Here is a 13,361-nt window from a genome sequence, read left to right as displayed (position 1 = left end):
TTCCTCCTACAATGGTACTAAGCACAGGTAACGTAGGCACATGGTGGTATTAATCACAGATAATGTAGACCTATGATATGTCACGCACAATGGCACCACTCACGGGTAACACAAACCTATGGTGTTTTGCAAATAAGGGCACTGTTGGGTAAAAAAGCAAACATTTGTACAGACACAACCTAATTTTATTAATTCACCACTTTACAAGTATTCATTCACTTTAAATTGCACTGAAACTAAAGGTTGTTCTCACTTGTGACAATGAAAATTAACTATGTACATTATTTACTGCTGTCAGTTCCTGAGTGTGCTTTAAGTCACAATAATATTCTCGTTGCCAGAACACAAATATTAAGGGAACCCCTATCTTAAAGCACATGAAATCAATAGTAAGGAATTATGTCCTTCGGTATAATAGCATATGTCACGAGTATGCTGGAGGCAAAGAAGACTACAGTGAGGAGAGAAAGGGAATGGCTGATAGCGTGTGCAGAGGTGAAACCTTACAATCGGTGTCGTTCCACCTGTCCAGACCACATTTTCAATAGGGGATACCCTACGTGGCTGGAGTAGTGCAGACTGGTCAGAGTACAGCAATGCTTTTCAGCTCATCCTGCATGCCAATTTATACTCTAAGTTGGCGTGACGTCATTACCCAGCATTACACTCAGGCGTGTTCACTGCAGGCCTAGATGCGTGGCGCGCAGTTCAATAAGGGCACCACAACAGGTACTACTCACAAACAACACAGACCCATGGTGTTCCTCACTTAGTGGAACTAATTACAGGCCATGTATACTCATGGTGTCTGCTAGTTGTTTTACGTCGCACCGACACAGATAGGTCTTACAGCGACGATGGGACAGGAAAGGGCTAGGAGTGGAAAGGAAGCAGCCACGGCCTTAATTAAGGTACAGCCCCAGCATTTGCCTGGTGTGAAAATGGGAAACCATGGAAAACCATTTTCAGGGCTGCCGATAGTGGGATTCGAACCTACTATCTCCCGAATACTGGATACTGGCCGCACTTAAGCGACTGCAGCTATCAAGCTCGGTTACTCGTGGTGTTGCTCACATAGTGGTACTCATCATAGGCAATGTAGACCCTAGGTGTAAAACACATTACAGCAACGCCCACAGATAACAAAAACCAATCGTGTTCTTCTCGTAATGGAACTATCTCAGGTAATAAAGACCCATGGTGTTCCTCACTTAGTGGAACTAATTACACACCATGTGTACTCGTGGTGTAGCTCACATAGTGGTACTCATCACAGGCAATGTAGACCCACGGTGTAAAACACATTACAGCAACACCCACAGATAACAAAAACCAATGGTGTTCTTCTCGTAATGGAACTATCTCAGGTAATACAGATCCATGGTGTTCCTCACTTAGTGGAACTAATTACACGCCATGTGTACTCGTGGTGTTGCTCACATAGTGGTACTCATCATAGACAATGTAGACCCACGGTGTATAACACATTACAGCAACGCCCACAGATAACAAAAACCAATGGTGTTCTTCTCGTAATGGAACTATCTCAGGTAATACAGATCCATGGTGTTCCTCACTTAGTGGAACTAATTACACGCCATGTGTACTCGTGGTGTTGCTCGCATAGTGGTACTCATCATAGACAATGTAGACCCACGGTGTATAACACATTACAGCAACGCCCACAGGTAACATAAACCAATGGTGTTCTTCTCGAAATGGAACTATCTCAGGTAATACAGACCCATGGTGTTCCTCACATAGAGGTACTAATCACGAGTGCCAGATAAATCAGTGGTGTTTCTCACATAGCAGTACTACTCATAGGTAGTGCAGACCCATTCTGAACACAGGGAAACCGACACATTCTAGCATAGCATACGGCACATGGACATTAGCCAACGCAGCCGAATGCCCGCCCTCTCGCCCCGGTGGAATACACATGATGGTACTAACCAGAGACCCAAGGTGTTCCTCACATAAGGATTCCACTACTAGGTAACGTACATCCATGGTGTTCCTCACATGGTGGAACTAATCGCAAGTAATGTCGACCGATGGTGTTCTTCACGTAATGGAACTAATCTCAAACAGCCTCTAGGTTCTAAACTCATCATCCCTCGGTCGCCCCTTACAACAGGAGGGGATAGCGTGGGTGTATTCTTTGTCTGCATCCCCCACCCACAAGGTGTCCTAGTTGACTTCATATGCCTCAACCGTCTGAGCCGCCGAGCCTGGCTTGTTTGAAAACAGTGATGGTTATTTTCTGCTTGCTGTTTACTATCAATTTTGTCTTGTGAATCTTTAATTTACATCCAAATTTCTTCACCGATTCATTGGAATTCTTGAAGACAAAAATTACCAGTGATTCTGGATATGAGAGCCTCCGTGGCTCAGATGGCAGCGCGTCAGCCTCTCACCGCTGGATACCATGGTTCAAATCCCAGTCGCTCCATGCGAGATTTGTGCTGGACAAAGCGGAGGCGGGACAGGTTTTTCTCAGGGTACTCCGGTTTTCCCTGTCATCTTTAATTCCAGCAACACTCTCCATTCTCATTTCATAGCATCTATCAGTCATTAATAAATCACTTTGGGAGTGGCGACCCCATTGTACTAATATCCTATATTTGCTCATTCATTCCATCCTTGACCTGATCAATGACTGGAATACAGGTTGTAGGTTTTCATTTCTCTGGATATGGAAAGGACACAAGTACCACTCTGTCTTTGGTTTCCCTCTGTTTCATCTTCTACAGCTAAGGTAAATCAATCCACCTTCTTTCACAATTGCTGTTCTGCAGCTGTTTCCATCCCATTGTACCAGCCACATCACATCTCTTACTTAACGCTTAAGTAGAGCCGGTTACGAGCTCATTCCCTATTGAGAATTGATACAGTTATACAGCAGACTGACCTACTTAAGGGCGGAAGTAAGATGAAATGGCGTATGGCTTTTAGTGCCGGGAGTGTCCAAGGACAAGTTTGACTAGCCAGATGCAGGTCTTTTTGATTTGACGCCCACAGGCAACCCGAGCGTCGTGATGAGGATGAAAATGATGATGAAGACAACACATACACCGCCAGCGAAATTAAACATTTATGATTAAAATTCCTGACCCTGCCGGAAATCGAACCTGGGACCCCTGTGGCCAAAGGCCAGCACGCTAACCATTTAGCCATGGACCCGGACAAGGGCAGAGGTAACCCAGGCTTTTGCATATAAATTATAAACTTACAATGTACCGATACGCATTGTAAATATAACTATGTAGTGAATAGGTGGAAAACTTTTATGTTTATAATTTATATGTAATCTCAGTTCAATACGGACCAACAACATGAAATTCATTACCCTTGACAGGCTTTTGCAACCGGTGTGCCGCAAGAAAATGAAAACAAAAGTATTAATGATGAACATCTCCTCTGTGAAATAAAAGAGTTCATTACATTGAAAGACTATATTATTGCTGGCCAGAGTGACAGCACGTCAACAGAGTCGTATGCACTAACTCTTGTATTGCCACAACTTGCATCATGGCACAGTCATGCACTGGCACTGTCGTTTTGCAATAAAATGTGAAAAGGATCTGGGTGATATTTAATAGAAGTGTGTGTTGCTGACATTCATAAACAAAATAGACAGGTACTCAGTGCACTAAATTACTATCGCTTCACATCACAGTTTCGAGGTTGTGAATCCAGCCTTAGCAGTCGGTTTTACATCTTTGGAAACTTTCTTCTTCAAAGAATTTAAAAGCATCTTGGGTGAGACAGCCAGCGACTTTGAAAGTAGTTCGACAGGTACAGCTGACGAGTCGACTGATATGGCGGGGAAAGATTTTTATGCCGGAAGTTCTACTTCATAAGTTGCACATAAATATAGTATAAAGCATGTCCACATGAAGTTACTTATTTAAATAAATTTTATTTATTTATCATACAGCTTTTAGTGCGTGGAGCATCCAACAACTTGATTCCCATGGACGAATTGTGTGTCTCAATGTAGGGGGTGGGAGGGGGATGATGATAATGTTATTAGCTTTACGTCCTGGTAACTACTTTTTCGGTTTTCAGATATGCCAAGGTGCCAGAATTTAGTCCTGCAGGAGTTCTTTTATGTACCAGTAAATCTACCGACACGAGGCTGACGTATCTGAGCACCTTCAAATACCACCAGACTGAGCCAGGATCGAATCTGCCAAGTTGGGGTCAGAAGGCCAGAGACTCAACCGTCTGAGCCACTCAGCCCAGCAATGATGATGATGATGATGATGATGAAGTAGTGAGATGGTGAAATCCGATATTAACAAAAAGACTACCTCTGTTGAACAATATCAAGAAGACTGCTCAAGGCTTGACATCCCCATCCAATGCATCATACACCCTAGCTCCATATAAACACTGCGGACAGGTTTGCACACAATCTAGTGATTAGAAATTGTATCCCACCATCTCTCCTACCCTGCCGGCCAACATTCTAACCATGGTATCAGATCACAGGGGCTTGATGCCTTGATAATCATGGTCACTAGGCAGGCAGGTTATTTAAATAGATAATACCAGAATGTGATCTGTATTCTCCATTCCTAGTCTCCTAACAATTGCAAGTAGTATTCTATGGACCAATTTCTATTCTCCCCACACTATCCTTCATCTTTGAAAAAATGATACACCAGCGTCTCCTCGCATTCACTTTGCGAAGTGTTTACCAGTGGATTGAACAGTTCCAAAGGGTTCCCAACAGCATGAAGGATGAGGAAAAATCCAGGCGTCCATCTGCAGCCGTAACTGATGCCAATATTGAACAAGTGCGTGATACGATCCTGAATAAGAGACGAGTGACAGTTGATGACATGACAAACAATATGCCCATTAGCCATGGTTCTGCATATGAAATCCTGCATAACAGGCTTAACTTTCACAAAGTCTGTTCGAGGTGGGTTCCAAAACAATGAAGAGCAGAAGCGCAATCATCTGAGAATCTGTCAGCACCAACTGCACCATCATGCTAACGACGGTGAAATGTTTCTGAAACGGATCATCACTGGAGATGAAACATGGGTTCAGTACTTCTAATCAGAGCATGAATGGAAGCATCTGCTCTGGCAAAACATTGTCCCCATATTGTGCTGAAAGTCTTCTATGAATTTTTGCTCCCGGTACACTCTCAGACTACAAAAACCAGATTATGGAACGCTAATAGTATCAATCAATCAATCAATCAATACTGAACTGCATTTAGGGCAGTCGCCCAGGTGGCAGATTCCCTATCTGTTGCTTTCCTAGCATTTTCCGAAATGATTTCAAAGAAATTGGAAATTTATTGAACATCTCCCTTGGTAAGTTATTCCAATCCCTAACTCCCCTTCCTATAAATGAATATTTGCCCCAGTTTGTCCTCTTGAATTCCAACTTTATCTTCATATTGTGATCTTTCCTACTTTTATAAACGCCATTCAAACCTATTCGTCTACTAATGTCATTCCACGCCATCTCTCCGCTGACAGCTCGGAACATACCACTTAGTCGAGCAGCTCTTCTTCTTTCTCTCAATTCTTCCCAACCCAAACATTGCAACATTTTTGTAACGCTACTCTTTTGTCGGAAATCACCCAGAACAAATCGAGCTGCTTTTCTTTGGATTTTTTCCAGTTCTTGAATCAGGTAATCCTGGTGAGGGTCCCATACACTGGAACCATACTCTAGTTGGGGTCTTACCAGAGACTTATATGCACTCTCCTTTACATCCTTACTACAACCCCTAAACACCCTCATAACCATGTGTAGAGATCGGTACCCTTTATTTACAATCCCATTTATGTGATTACCCCAGTGAAGATCTTTCCTTATATTAACACCTAGATACTTACAATGATCCCCAAAAGGAACTTTCACCCCATCAACGCAGTAATTAAAACTGAGAGGACTTTTCCTACTTGTGAAACTCACAACCTGACTTTTAGCCCCGTTTATCAACATACCATTGCCTGCTGTCCATCTCACAACATTTTCGAGGTCACGTTGCAGTTGCTCACAATCTTGTAACTTATTTATCACTCTATAGAGAATAACATCATCCGCAAAAAGCCTTACCTCCGATTCCACTCCTTTACTCATATCATTTATATATATAAGAAAACATAAAGGTCCGATAACACTGCCCTGAGGAACTCCCCTCTCAACTATTACAGGGTCAGACAAAGCTTCACCTACTCTAACTCTCTGAGACCTATTTTCTAGAAATATAGCAACCCATTCAGTCACTCTTTTGTCTAGTCCAATTGCACTCATTTTTGCCAGTAGTCTCCCATGATCCACCCTATCAAATGCTTTAGACATGTCAATCGCGATACAGTCCATTTGACCTCCAGAATCCAAGATATCTGCTATATCTTGCTGGAATCCTACAAGTTGAGCTTCAGTGGAATAACCTTTCCTAAAACCGAATTGCCTTCTATCGAACCAGTTATTAATTTCACAAACATGTCTAATATAATCAGAAAGAATGCCTTCCCAAAGCTTACATACAATGCATGTCAAACTTACTGGCCTGTAATTTTCAGCTTTATGTCTATCACCCTTTCCTTTATACACAGGGGCTACTATAGCAACTCTCCATTCATCTGGTATAGCTCCTTCGACCAAACAATAATCAAATAAGTACTTCAGATATGGTACTACATTCCAACCCATTGTCTTTAGTATATCCCCAGAAATCTGATCAATTCCAGCCGCTTTTCTAGTTTTCAACTTTTGTATCTTATTGTACAAAAGTTGAAAACTAGAAAAGCCTTGGTGCAAACAGAGAGTGGCATGCTGTACTGACCTACCACAGACGTAGACAACAGTGCCATCTAGCGGCTAGCGAGCACACAACGCCATAGGGCCAACCTAAAGACAATTAGAGCAAAATTGCAGATAGTTATTGACTTGCCCTTGTAAGTGTGACTGTCGTTGACTGGAAAATCACTTGTATATGGTAATGTCAACAACATTACTGTAGAATTGTTACGAGCAGTATTAGCCAAAAGGAATAAACCAGCGAATACTCCAGGTCAATTCAATCAGCATTAATATTCAGGAACACAAAATATAACTATCAGCAGGCTTTTTCTGCTAATTCGAAGACCTGCCATGGGCCCAATGCTTGTGAGACAGCACCACATGGGAAGTCTTCATTTTGTGCAGCAAATCAGCCTGCACTCTTAAGACGAGTCTTGTTTCTCGCTCAGATCTCCAGATAGAAGAGCAAGAGTCTGGAGGAGACAAGGAGAGCTATATTCCGGAGAGGCAGCCACAACTCTTTCTTTGCTACTGCCCAGTACCACCACACTCATTCAAGTCTTCCATATAAAACCAATCTAACTTGCTGTTGCCAACACACACAAAATGTGGGATGCCCAATCTGAATCAAAATTCCTGGTCTCAAATGTTACATTTCAATATAATTATTTCTTATTTTTCTCCTTAAAATATAAATAATGGGGCAAACAAGGTAATAAATTATTATTTAATTTTATTATATGCGATCATGGAGATTTGGCTGGCGCATGCATGGTGAGGACATCTTTACTGCTACACTGATACGGACTCTGCCTCTTCGCGCACCCTTCCTTCCCCCAAAACAGTCATCCAGTGTGCTTCCCCCTTACATCGTGACCCCCTCATCTACACTATATCCTCAGACCAAAAATCGAGAGTCCGTGCCTTATTTTCAACCTGCATGCTGAGAATTTACAGTTTTACAATGAAATGTAATTATCTTAGCATTGTTAGAGTCCAATGTTTGACTTCAAATATCATGAGAAAATAAAAGAACCTTCTCGTTCTCTAGGGTGACACCGTCCGGAAGTCCTCAAAGGCCAGCCGCAATTGATGGGTGTTCTGTCATGGTGTGGGCAGGCTGCTCACACAAGCTTGTCTTCAATGAGAATGGAAGTCTTACAGCCTACTGATACATCAAGGAAGTCCTTATAATCCATGTTGTCCCCTTTACGACGTCTAATGGGGACAGATTCATCCTAATGCCTGACAAAAAATACATGACCTGATGCGGCTTGATGTGAAACAAGATTTCCCCAACGACGTTGGGTTGGGTGAAACACTGGAGGAAGTGGACTTGAACAATGAACAGATCAGGGTTACAAATTACCATAACTCAAACTGAGTGTCTGCAAGTTCTGAGGAAGAAGAGGCAGTTTTATTGATTGAAGGCTGTATTCCATTTGTTTTAGGTACCAGGTGGAGCTTCATCGCTCCTACTACAAATGTTTGAATCCAGAAACAAAATTTGCAAACAGTGTTCCAGGAAAAATTGCCGAATGAAACAGAAGTGATGACTGACTGTTTGTTTACTATTAAGCTGGATTATATGTTTGCAATAATTAGTTCATACTAAGCACACTCCTACCATTTAAAATTAGTTTAAATTTAAGTATCCGTGTTCACTGTTTGCCTACCTCTTTGTCCCGTTTCTTGATACGGAGTTGGGGATGAACGGAGATGAATGTTTATATTGCCAACCTCAGTTGAGGAGCTAATGAAAATGATGAATGAAACTGGATAAGGAGGTGGTAGAAATCTACTGTGGCCTATGAACAGGAACTGTCCCAGCATTTACCTGGAAGTGTAACCAGGAAACCGCAGAAACCATTCTCAGGACAGCCGAAGGTAGGATTCGAACCCATGCATCTCCCAAATGTAGAGCTTGGCTCAGAGCCATAGCACACTGACACGTGCGGCCACTCTGCTTGGATGTGTTCCTGAATAAATAACTATCTCAAACTGACATATTAAAATTACCTCCATGTTTATATGGCCTTTAAACTGGGCGAGTTGGCCGTGCGGTTAGGGGCGTGCAGCTGTGAGCTTGCATCCGGGAAATAGTAGGTTCGAACCCCACAGTCGGCAGCACTGAAGGTGGTTTTCTGTGCCAGGCATATGATGGGGCTGTACCTTAACTAAGGTCACGGCCGCTTCCTTCCCACTCCTAGCCCTTTCCTGTCTCATCATCGCCATAAGACCTGCGTCAGTGCGACGTAAAGAAAATGGTAAAAAAATGTAAAGGTGAGCGCTGCACTCACTAGCAAAGACCTAGCGAGTAATGCTGGATTAAGATGGTCATCAGACATGCCCCCAAATAAAGCTCCGAATACTGGGCAAGGCAGAAGCAGCACAAACAGCAATTGCATGCCAAGGAGATATGATTGCTGCATTGTCTGCAAGCGTTAATCTGATGGACCAAGAGCAAAATGAGCACGTGCAAACTTCCTTCGATATCACAGCTATCGGTGAGAAACTAGACGAAAGATACATCAAACCATGTGATGAAGATCATCCTGTACAGAAAGCTCTTGACATTGCTGCACAAAGAAGAAACTGAGGCCACCCAAGAAAAAAGCCGACCCTAAGTGATGGGAGTGCCCACATTTTGAGCACATAAAATATACGGCCAGGAAAAGAAGATAATGATAACAAATAAACAGAATAGATAATACACATGGAAAACAAATCTTTCAGTAAAAGATGACAGTTCAAAGGTTAAAAAAAAATCAGACAGAAGAGCCACGTCGTTACCCCTATCTGGCAATGGACAACATAACACACAATCAAATTATCACACTGCCTTGCTAGAGTGGGTCTGCTAAATGAAAAGTATACAACAGTGTGTCCAATGGACCCAACATGCACCAAGTGCAGAATTCAGTCTTGGCCAAGGTAGTTCCTCTAAGAACAAAACAGACAATGTTTTCATCATGACGCAAGCTTAGAGAATTGTATACTAAATACAGGACACATAAGCTAATTACAAGCATGTTAAATGAAGTTTCTAAGCTTAGCTATGCAGAAGACGACATGAGACAGCATCAGGAATGATTAACTTACATATGTAGGTGAACTCGACAATGGAGTTAAGACCAAAAGCACCACGGCTGAAATCATTTGGCCATGAAATGCAAATACAGGAGACGCGGATTTGCAGGCATTGCTTAAAAAGGACGATACCTGGGAAAAGACCAGCCTGATGTCCCAGAAGATGATGGTTTGACCAAATTAAAAATGATACAAGGAAAAAGGGGGGAGACACTGAAACATGTAGACCTAAAGAGAGAGGAAGACAACAAAGACAGAAATAGATGGCAGCATATCATTCACAAATTCCTACCCAACCTGCTGGACGGATCCACAGATGATGACAATAATGCTAGAATGCTTCTTTTTACTTAGGTAGGAAATGGAATCACATAAACTGCAATTCTGTAATTCAGAACTTATCTGTGAATAGTACCTACTACCTACGTAATGCTGAGAGCACAGCTGAAGTTCACCTCCATAGTGTAATTCAACTGTCATCCTTGAAGACCCAGGTTTGATTTCTGCTATTGTCAGAAATTCAATATTGGCAGGAGGGCTCATGTGTGGTTATCGTATGCGATTAACTGATTACATGACACAAAGTCTATGGAAGGAATCATTTTAATATCAGAGGTTCCATACCAACTTAAAAAGGGGGATTTACAAACTACCTACAAGGTAGAAAGGTACAAGCAATTCGCCTCCATTAGGGGTGTGCCTGGAATGTCCTGTACCATCTCGGGACAAAGACACAAATTTAGCACAGTTGATGGAAAATAATTCAATAAAAGATTTTTAAATAATAATAATAATGTTATTTGTTATACGTTGCACTAACTACTATTATGGTTTTCAGAGACGCCAAGGTGCTGGAATTTTATCCCGCAGGAGTTCTTTTACGTGTCAGTAGATCTATGACACGAGGCTGATGTATTTGAAAACCCTCATATATCACCGGACTGAGCCAGGATCGAACCTGCCAAGTTGGGGTCAGAAGGCCGGCGCCTCAACCATCTGAGCCACTCAGCCCGGCCAACAAGATTCTTATATTCAAAGAACTCATCTCTCAGAGCAATGTCTTCAGAGGGAAGTAGACTGCTAAGGCAATTATCATGAGCTAATAATAAATCTTTCAAAGAAAAATCTGACTGCATGACACAATGTCTATGGGACAATTCATTTTAATATCACAGGTTCCATATCAACACAGAAGGGTGGATTTACATACGACCTTCAAGATAGAAACAATCAAAAATTGCTACCGGACAGAACCACAGGTACCATGTTTTGTTTTCTTTACACTTCTCTGTGAGGAGTCTATTCAACATAAATGCTCAAAGCCGTCCTTTTCTGCTACAAGATAAAAGTTATCTCCAAGAGGAAAAGCGCACACTGTTATCTTTAATATCATACACACGTTAAAAATGTAATATTACTGTCAGGTAATTTAGCCCAAATTGAGAAAAATGAACATTCCAAAATGAAATCTTAAAATGTTGTTTAATTGATAATTTCTCTATTCCTGCAAATTGCATTTTAAAACTAAACTATCAGTAATTTAGGTGTGAAGACTAATAATAATAATAATAAGAATATTAGAAATTATTGCCAGTCTGTTGAAGTGACCGAGATCCCAGGTATGGCAAATGTAATACTAAAAAAAATTACAAATTTAAAAAATAAACAGAAAAAGGCCAGTAGGCGAGAGGTTACTTAAAGACTACCAGCCTAGACCTAACGATGCACAGTTCAAAGAACTGACACATGAACTATTTACAATTAATATAGTACTGTGCAAAGTTTACCTGGGATGCTTTGTTCACGGTTAAAGGCTGAAAGTCTGAATAATTCATGATCAATAGAGTAAATATTCACATGGAGTTGTATTTAAATGAATGAGCCTACATCAACTTTAAGAATATGTAATCGTCCGAGTTAGGAACAGAATGAATACAATAAATTTCCTCATTCGACCTTGCTCACAAAATCAGTTCCCTGAAGTTTCACTCTCAAGTTATCTTAATTTACAAGACGATCTCCGTGGCCTACAGTACTTGGATCTATACTGAGGTTAGGGTGGACACTGCACAATAATCTACGTTCTCGCATCTATAAGCCCGATTTTAAGGAACAGAATACTTGAGTATACTATGTACGAAATATATATACATGTACATCGATGTAGCATATTTCACGAGAGCATAAATATGAATGGGAATACAGTATGTCACTCCTATCAGTATCACCGTACCTCGCATTATATTCAATCCAATATAAGTTGTTTTCAAAGATCCAGAGAATATTTTATACACTATCCATAAAATTAAAACCATAAGGTTTCAACTACAAAACACTATAAATTAAAACTGGCTCGGTATGGGAAAATACGAGACGAAATGAACTGATCTTAAAAACGATTGCAGATTTCTAAGTTTGATCAATTTCTAAAGTTATTTACGTCTAAAACCACAAAAATACCTCAGTGAACACAACATAGAGAGTATAAGCTACTAATATGCATCAATATGTAATACTCAAACAGACAATAAGTACTTACATTTATAGTTTAAATACGAATCGAAACACACAGTCTGTCATTTTGGAAATGAGGGAAGTGTACTTGCTAAATTGTAACATTAAATTATGCATCAAAATCATAAAAATATACCTCAATCTAGGATCCAGCCTGTTCTTCAGGAAACAAATATCCGGTCTGCTGCAATCAGCATACAATTTTCACGTCTACATGCACATAATATTGGAAATAAAATAGTTGATTTTCATGAGAAAGGAGAAAAACTTATATAGAAGATGGCGGCCACCCGCCAGTTGTAGATTTATGATCATTCACTTGCATGGTCACTTTTTCACTTCAAAACTCTATCAAAAACTAAATACGGGCCATTTCTCTGATGAACCGCATTCATACATTTATTATCAAATGGAACTGTCATACTTCTACAGTGCAGTACGTTTACAGTAGTAAATACGTGCTCGCCATGCCTGTTACGGTCGTAACTACTCCAGTTTGTTTTGCAGCTGACATGACGTCAAGTTCGTACCTGAATTTTACATGTATTAATGCATTTATTACTATATCGAGTTTTAATAGATCACCATAAGTTAACGGAACGAAAACTACTACAGTCGTCAAAAGTTTCCAGTCAGCTATATGATAGTGATCACTGTAACTGCTCCACTGTGTAGCTATGAATGGAGGAGAAAAATCAGCATAATAATTATGGAAAGGTGGTTCATTAATTTCGATAAATCAACAATAAGATTGCCAGGATATACATGATACAGAGTGAAGAGACTAGAAATTATAAACTACTGCATGCATTTTGGGGTAAACTCGCTACACACAGGAAAAGGTTGGAATATTTAATGCGTTAGGGAATACGTTCATTAGCCCATTCTGGATTGAACTCAGCGTTCCTGGGTTGAGATTTTCAGTTTGAGGGTAGCCTTTCACGCCTACTTTCAATGCTGCTAAACAGATTCCG

The 13,361-nt window shown here is 40.8% G+C and overlaps 1 protein-coding gene across 5 annotated transcripts in view; it reads right to left on the bottom strand.

Annotated features, from left to right (window-relative positions):
* Nucleotides 1–12,995, bottom strand: part of Tlk (Tousled-like kinase) — an 883,856-nt gene extending 870,861 nt beyond the window's left edge. For 2 of the 5 annotated variants that reach the window (XM_067146736.2, XM_067146743.2), the window contains exon 1: nucleotides 12,524–12,995. The gene's annotated coding sequence lies outside the window, so the exon portion shown is untranslated. Of the gene's footprint in view, nucleotides 1–11,660; nucleotides 11,679–12,412; nucleotides 12,449–12,523 lie in introns of those variants that run through there. The other 3 variants (XM_067146741.2, XM_067146737.2, XM_067146740.2) reach the window with 3 other exon arrangements.
* Between the last annotated feature and the right edge of the window lie 366 nt (nucleotides 12,996–13,361).

Source organism: Anabrus simplex, chromosome 5, assembly GCF_040414725.1.
Source record: "Anabrus simplex isolate iqAnaSimp1 chromosome 5, ASM4041472v1, whole genome shotgun sequence".
NCBI classification, from domain to species: Eukaryota; Metazoa; Arthropoda; class Insecta; order Orthoptera; family Tettigoniidae; genus Anabrus; species Anabrus simplex.
Note: the sequence above shows the minus strand (reverse complement) of the source record. Positions and strands in the feature narration are given on the sequence as shown.